Source organism: Pinus tabuliformis, chromosome 5_2, assembly GCF_031772625.1.
Source record: "Pinus tabuliformis cultivar Carrire ecotype Pingquan chromosome 5_2, CPIR1, whole genome shotgun sequence".
In the NCBI taxonomy this organism is placed as follows: Eukaryota; Viridiplantae; Streptophyta; class Pinopsida; order Pinales; family Pinaceae; genus Pinus; species Pinus tabuliformis.
In genome coordinates, this window is record NC_142306.1 from 350,259,816 (window position 1) to 350,268,177 (window position 8,362).

Here is an 8,362-nt window from a genome sequence, read left to right on the forward strand (position 1 = left end):
AGAAGCCATCTCATTAATGAGAGTCCATGAATCTCTCCCTCTACCTCTAGAGTCCTAATCAAAATAGGAACTGATAAGACACATGTCTTCTTAGAGTTACAATACAATTAGGAGATGTGACACATATCCTCATGATCCCATGATTCTTTCCAACCAAATTCGAATTTGGCCTTAGAGTGCCACATAAGGGTCTTCTAGAAGTCTCCTTTCAACCTACACATGTCAACAACCTCAACCCATTTGTTAGGTATAAGCATATGCACATTATTTTCTAATGTTTAACCACAAATTCACTTAAAAGGCTTAGAAATAATAAAGATTTGGAAAAACATAAAGGTGGCCCAATGATAATGAAAGTGGGATGAATGTGGTGACATAGTAGTGAAATGGAGGTGAAATGGAGGTGATATAATGGACATAATAGTGAAAGTGTAATGCAAATGAATGACATTTTCAAGACTCAACAAGTGGCATGACTAGGCCGAAGACATACAAGCTTAGAAGGAATAATATGTAATATATTTATATATATGTACTTTTTGTAAGATGTTAAGCATGCAAGAGGAAGGGCCTTGTAGTTTGCACTACTATAAATATATGTGAATGTATATCTATTACTACTTGAGGCTTGAAATGTTGCTTAAGTCTCTCGAGTTTTGAATTGTTGTTTAAGTTGTTGCGTAATTGGAAATTGTTGGAATTTTTTCTTATGAGTGATTTTATTAGACTTGTATATCTGACTTTCATTTTTAATTAATTAAGCTCAGGAGAAATAGCCTCACTATTGTATGTATATGTGAATATATATATATATATGTGTGTGTGTGTGTGTGTGTGTGTGTGTGTCTGTGTGTGTGAATGTGTGAATGTATATCTATTTCTACATGAGGCTTGAAATTTTGCCTAAGTCTCTCGAGTCTTGAATTGTTGTTAAAGTTGCTACGTAATTGGAAATTGTTGGAATTTTGTCTTACGCATGATTTTATTATAGACTTGTATATCTAGCTTTCAGTTTTAATTAATTAAGCTCAAGATAAATAGCCTATATATATATATATATATATATCGTGAAGTAATGGCTTGGGTCACGTCTCAACAAGCTCAGGAGGGATAGTCCCAAAGAAGTTGTATATGCCTCATATATTCACGCACACATATGTAAGTGCAGGTCAAAACCTTTGTACCCTACAAGAAAAGGATTAATTCTTTGTAATCTTATGACTAGGCACGAAGAGAAAGCGCGTAGGTAGAGGAAATCTAGACAATCGATGATTATGTTGTGTTCTCCACTATTGGAAGGCCTTGGGACTTTTACCTTAGAGGTTTCCCCCAGGGGTTTTGAATGGAGCGTAAAGGGAAAATCTTGGGATATAATCCTTGGGAGGATGTGGCTTGGTGGGGCCACTAATCAAGTGTGTCACATGGGCATGGTGGGCCGAGTCTTTCCTTTCTCAACGAGATTTTATGCAAATTGTGCGACACGAGTGGAACCCATAACACACATGGCGTGGAGGTAATGACGAAGGATTACATCACCTCGATGCTTAGGACTAGTGATATCACCTTGGACCCCAGACCTTGGAGAATTTGGACGAAGCGAATGGTAGAACTTGCTCGGATATATTTCCTAGGGTGACTTGGCGCATGGGGACATGTTTGGTGGGGACAAGCATCGTGTGGTGTTAATGAAATCGCTTACCAATCAATGGGGAGGTTAAGCCTTAAACAAATTATGGTATGCCAAGTATCCCAAAAGGTTGTCCCTGACATTTCAATGGCGAGCAGTATTAGGTCCCGCTGGGATTTTATTCCCGGGGTGAGGTGGCCAGGGAAGGGTCCACATTTGTATAACTCATAAAATTAAGTTTATGGGCTTTCATTTGTATGGAAGGATCCTGCAATATGAATGCATTGGAAACTGTGGAGATGTTGCCACGTGGGTGGTGTCGTGGCCATGAAGAGGGCCTGCACCTGTGTGATATATAGATACATATATTGCACATTGTATGTTGGCTTCATAAGGAGCTTAATGCATATGAGTAGGTAAACAACTGCCATGTGGTCTATGACATGAACAACCATGTGGAAGACCCGATGACATGGTACAATTTGATTGGCCAAGATGTTAATTGACCATATATTTTGATCCAGAAATTAGATTGGAGAAAAATTTGTATTGTTGGAAAGATCTCAGCAAGGAAAACAAAGCGATGTCATTCATTTTAGGTTTAGAGGAAGTAAAAAATGGTTGAAAAATTTAGACTTCATTTCCAGAGCGAGATATTGGAAGTCGAGGCAACGTAGTAACTTCCTCCTTCTACCCTTAGTGGGGGCTAGGGATAGTAAGGGGGTATGTTACAGAGTGTTATCAGAGCTTCCAGGTTCAACATTTGGACTAGATGGGCTCTATCACAGAAGAAATCTAGAAAATGGTTTCAACCCTAGACTCTTTGGGATAAATTGATCCTCTATTAAAAACTAACATAACAGTAGATCCAGTGCTTGGCTTTGGACCTTGGATGGAGCTATAGCTTAAGTATTGTAGTTGAATGTGGATATGATTACAATTTATTTATAGCATTTTATTGTGATTTGTATGTTAATTGCAAGGATGATCTCGTGTGATTGATTTTATTGGAAAATGCAATGGTATTGCATGTGTTTTCTTTAGGCATCTTGAAGTTCTAGACAACCTATTGTTGTGACCATGGATGCTTGTTATGTCTTTAGTTTTGCAGAACTACCTGCATGGTTTGTGCATGATTGTCTAAGTGGTGTGCTCCTACACACTTGGGAGGAATGGGCATGCGAATTCTCCTATGATATGAAGGATTTGGGGAATCCGTGTTATGTATTTAGTTTTGTAGAACTACCTACATGGTTTGTGCATGATTGTCTAGGCGGTGTGCTCCTATCCTACACACTTGGGAGGAATGGGCATGTGAATGCTTCTATGATATGATATGATATATATATATATATATATATATATATATATAGATATATATATATATATATATATATATATATATATATATATATATATATATATATATATATATATATATATATATATATATATATATATATATTCATTCAAATATGTTGGATGGATGGGAAAATTCCAAGGTCTATATGTTGTATGACAAAGACCCTCGATGGGATAAAGTCATAGTGTTTGCGACTCTATTAGAAATTCAAGTGGATAATAAGTGCTTATTGTAGGTACTGATAATAGCACTATGATCGTGGTTTGTATATTGATCATCTTAATGAGCAAGATGAATGTTAATATAATAGTTTAATGAATGATTATGTGTTAACCGAGGATTGCATGTAGGTTCTATGGTGCATTTTGTAAATGGGAAACATTATAAATATGATAGATGTATGACTTTTCCTAATTGACCCCCTTGAGGTTGCAGATACCATGATTGTTGGCCTTGGAAAAGAGGCTAAACTTAATGGCTATTATTGGCGTTATCAAGAGATCTGATTTATGGAATTGATAATGTTAGTTAAAATTTTAAAAGGGATGAACGTTCTTCTAAATTTTGGAAATGGTGGTCTTTGTAAAGCAGTTGATTTTAATTAATGCGAATGGTCTTGGTAAAGAGACTGATTTCTAAAATCTGTGAGGACATGATGGTAAACATGCCAATATATACACATATGTACACTCCTGATTTCTAAAACCATGTTGTTGTGTATGTTTAAATGGTGTCCTGGTTGAGATATGTGACTGATAAAAATTTGCAAAAGTGTGCATAGTTGTAGGGTAGTGTGCTTGGCTCAACCTGGTAATGGGGCAACTGATATATTAATTGTTGTATTTCATTAATGCACTAACAACTGAGTGTGTATGGTTGCACATAGAAATACTCAATGGTAGTAAAAGGAAGCATGTGTTGTGGCATGGTGCAACAGGATATGGACCAAGTCCATCAAGAACGAGAGAGAGGGAAGTTCCCTCAAGGGAAAAGAACCTTGGGTAATTTGGAGGCTAAGCTCAGGGACTTGGAAGATGAGCTAAATATTTGCAAGAAAAAAATTAGGAAGCTCTCCAGGAAACAACAAGAACCGGTCGAGTGGAATTCTGAACTGCAAAAGCTTTTACAAGAATTGACATCTCAAACTAGATTCTCAAAAAGGGAAAATCATAGTGGTAGGAAGAGGCCTCCTGAGGCTGAAAAGGAAAAGAATATATTTCCCTGTTGGCATTGTAAAGGGGAACACCTAAGAAAGGACTATCCCAACAGGAAAAAAAGGAGGACAACTCCTGCAAACCACAGGGACATGTAACAGTAATGCAAGATGTCGAGAAATAGAAGGGAGAATTCCCTCAAGCTCCTCAAAAGATGTAAACATATAATGGAAAAGACTCCCTTGTATAGAATTTGGGGAATGTAAGACTTTAAGTTTGTTGTAAGCCTTGTAAAGAAATCTTGAATTGATTTTGGTATGTGAATATACATATATATGCATATGCACACTTGTATGATGGCTAGAGTGCCATGAACGCTAGACTCATGTGGATTAAATTGATTTTTGAGGATTGTTTTATTTTAACACTTATGAGTTGTGGCTTCAATTTATTGATTTCATGGATTGACATCATTTTGATTTTAGATTTTCTCATGGCCATGTTGTTCCGCAAAAAAATCTTTTACTATTGCGATTGTGATTACCTTTTGTTTGTATTGGTTGTCCTCACCTTCTTTATAAATTTTTGCCTTTCAAATGTTTTGCATGGGGTCCGAGGAAACTTGTTGGGCATGTAAGTAAAGCCATGGAGCTTTGGTAAGAGGGAAAAGTGCAGCATAGAAAAGAAAGTGACTTGAGAGAGAGGCCTATGGATGAGGAAAAATGAGGAAGGCTAGGAATGAACAGTGCATGATTGGAACAAACAAAACATGTCGATGTTGGGAAGATGGGCTGAAATAAGCCATCGTTGGAATACCTTGGAGTGTTGCTCTTGAATGTGAAAATATGCATAAATGAAGAAATGTGCATAGCTGGGATTTAATTGTGCAAACATTGCTAGCTGAAAATAATAACTAGAAGCATTGGTACTAACATCAAGGTGAAAAGGTAAAGGGAGGAATTTTGCTAAAAGAATTTCTCAACCACATTGGTGAATGTTGTTGAGAATTCCATACTGACACTGTGTATAACTGAAGGGAGTTCTCTAAACCCTAGATCTATTTTACATATGTTAATGTGTGTTATGTCCATAAATAAGTGGACAATTGTATGACAATGAGGTGGATTGGTCTAGTCCATGGGATAATTTACAATGATATGACAACCATGAAAATATCACAAAGGAGGTTCTTCTAACCTTAACTCAATGTACATATATTAATTTGTGATATGTTCATGATCTTGCCAATGTTTATATGCATATATGAATTCCATTGTAAATGATAGGTTCAGTCATGAGTCATTCTTATGGAAGAATGATGGTTTAACCTTCATTTAATAGAAATGTGTATGGCATGTAAGATTACCGGTTGTGTGAGGAATCAAGTGGGAAAAAGTAGCCCTGGTTGATCTATGATTTTAGTATTATGTGAAAATGGTTCTTATTTTTTTCCTTGGAAAAAGTCATAATTTCATTGCTTCGAAACAAAGTAGAAATTACATTTGTAGATATATGCATTGCATACATTTCAGATATCAAAAGAGTTACACATTTTCCATATATATCGAACATTACTTATATATTGAAGTTCACAAAATAACAAAAAATTCCCAAAATCATGTCCAGACTGCATCCCTAAATCATATCAACATAATTTAAAATGTGCCCCTCTCACGAAAGGGACGATGAAAAGAACCCCTCCGCCCATCTGGGAGGAACTCATTGGTTTGCATCATCCCCATCTGAAGCACCGAACCCTTCTTGGCAGCCTCGTCAGCTAGAGAATTCCTCTCCCTGTAGACATGTGAAATAGTGAAAAGATCAAACTGCATAATCAAGAGAAAAATATCTTGAATGATTGGAAAATATCGAATTATATGACAGATATGAATCCTATTCACCCAGTGCATGACCATCTAAGAGTCTCCAAAGACCTAAATAGCCTGACAACCATACAGAATAGCCTGTTGAAGAAGAATATATAGGCCCATCAATTCAACATAATTGTTACTCCCTTCCCCTAAACCTGCAGAGAAAAAGTAGTACCGATTAGCAGAAATATATAGGATTGCCCCTGCCCCCCCAACCGTAGGGTACCCCCTGGATGAACAATCAAAGGGAAAGGATGTAAAATATGAAATAATACCAACAAATTGTACAACCACCACCGACGAAGTCAAGAATTTGTCAGTAAAAATGGCAGCATTCCTCGCCAGCCAGATACCCCAGGCAACAATCATAGGAAGTGCCCGAAATTGCTTATAAGGACCTTCAGAATACCATGTCTAATATGCCTCATCAAAGGAGTTACCCACCCAAATAAATTGCATACCCAACAACCGTGAAACCTCCAACCAAATAGCATAGGAAAATGGACACTTTACAAATAAATGAGGAATGTCCTCCAATGACAATTTGCACAAGTAGTGCCATCCCAGACCATTAAACTGTCTAATCTGCAAAAAATCCCATGTCGGAACTCTACCCTCCATCAACGACCATTCAAATAATTTTGTTTTAGTCGAACACTATAATTTCCATAATCTGTTCCACCACCATTTGAGATTTTTCTCCAAAACCTCCACACAGAGCTTATCATAACCCGCCTTCGGTGTATAAATTCCCGACACATCAGAGTCCCATACCAACCTATCTGCATGATCTGTAATCTGAATATGTGCTTCAATCAACACACTTGTAAATCTATTCCAGCATGCCAGATGTGCACCCATCAAGTTGATGCGTTCCCCAGAAAGCCACCCCTGTTTCCATATATTAGTTGTAACAGGATCCCAAATCTGGTGAAGAGTTCTAAAACCAGCCTCCACTAGAAGTACGCAAATTTCCTTAGGAAGTTTATGAACATTAGCACTACCCGACCATGGATCCAAACCCACTCGAATCAACTTTCCATCTCCAACCTACCCCAAACCACTCCTTATAATCTCCATCCATCTCAACAGAGCCTTCCACATCACAAAGGAATTCCCTGCAATCCATTATGGCAGCCTCAACCATTTAGTCATTGAAAATGGTTTAATATATTTCTCATACACGTCCATAAACTGTCCATGGAGATGAGTCGCCACCCAATCTTGGCCGCCAATGCCTTGAAAAAATGGAAAAAAAATTCAGTCCTGAACCTCCCAACGCTTTTGGCATCAAGATAACTTTCCATCGAACCCAAGGTAGACCCTGCTCCTTATGACCCCTCCACAGATATGAGAAACATAATCTTCAAATCTTCTCCAACGTCCCTAATGGGATCCAAGCAAGAGATAACCACTAAACCGGAATAGCCTCTAGAATGGATTTTACCATCACTAACTTGCCAGCTCTCGAGAGGCATCGATGGTGCTTCTCAATCTTGGAAACTAACCATTGCAATCAGCTTTCCTGTAATAATTGGGCTTCAAATAAAACCCTAGATACTTAAGTCCCTCATAAATATCCAACATAGAACAATCAAACTTAGAAGTCACATATTCGATTTCCACCACCTCAAGATTGGAACAGGTGATGGAGTATTTACCAAATTTTATGACCATACCTATAGCTTTCATAAATAATTCTATCCCCCTACACAATTTATCAACATCTCTACATGACCCATCACAAAATATCAAAATATCAATGACAAACAATAGATCAGAAATGTCCAGAACCTATGAAATAAGAACCCCTTTTTAGTTGCCAGATATTTTAGCTTGCTTCAAGAAACGGCTCAAACTCTCCACTACCAGCAAAAACAACAGAGGGTACAGTGGACACCCCTGATGGGAGAAGCCACTCAATCGATTAGCACAACAAAGGATACTGAGGTCACACAACTCATTACCCAAAGAATGAAGCTCACAAAAGAGCCCAAATGTGTCATGAGAAGTCTAAGATAAAGCCAATTGACTTGATCATAGGCCCGTGACAAATCTAGTTTAATCACCGCACCTTTTAATCCCCTAGTCTTTAAACTGTGTAAACCCTCCTGAGCCACCCCCACAACCTCATGAATCTGTCTTCTAGCCAAAAAACCAAATTGTTCCCCTAATATTCTCTTAGAAAGTACCACCTTTACCCTTCATGCAATAACCTTGGATATTATTTTGTATAAAGAATTACACAATGAGATAGGCTGATATTCATCAAGTGTGCCCAGATTATCATCCTTGGGTATTTTTGCAATAAATTCGACATTCACAGGAGGTTGAATAATGTTGGAGT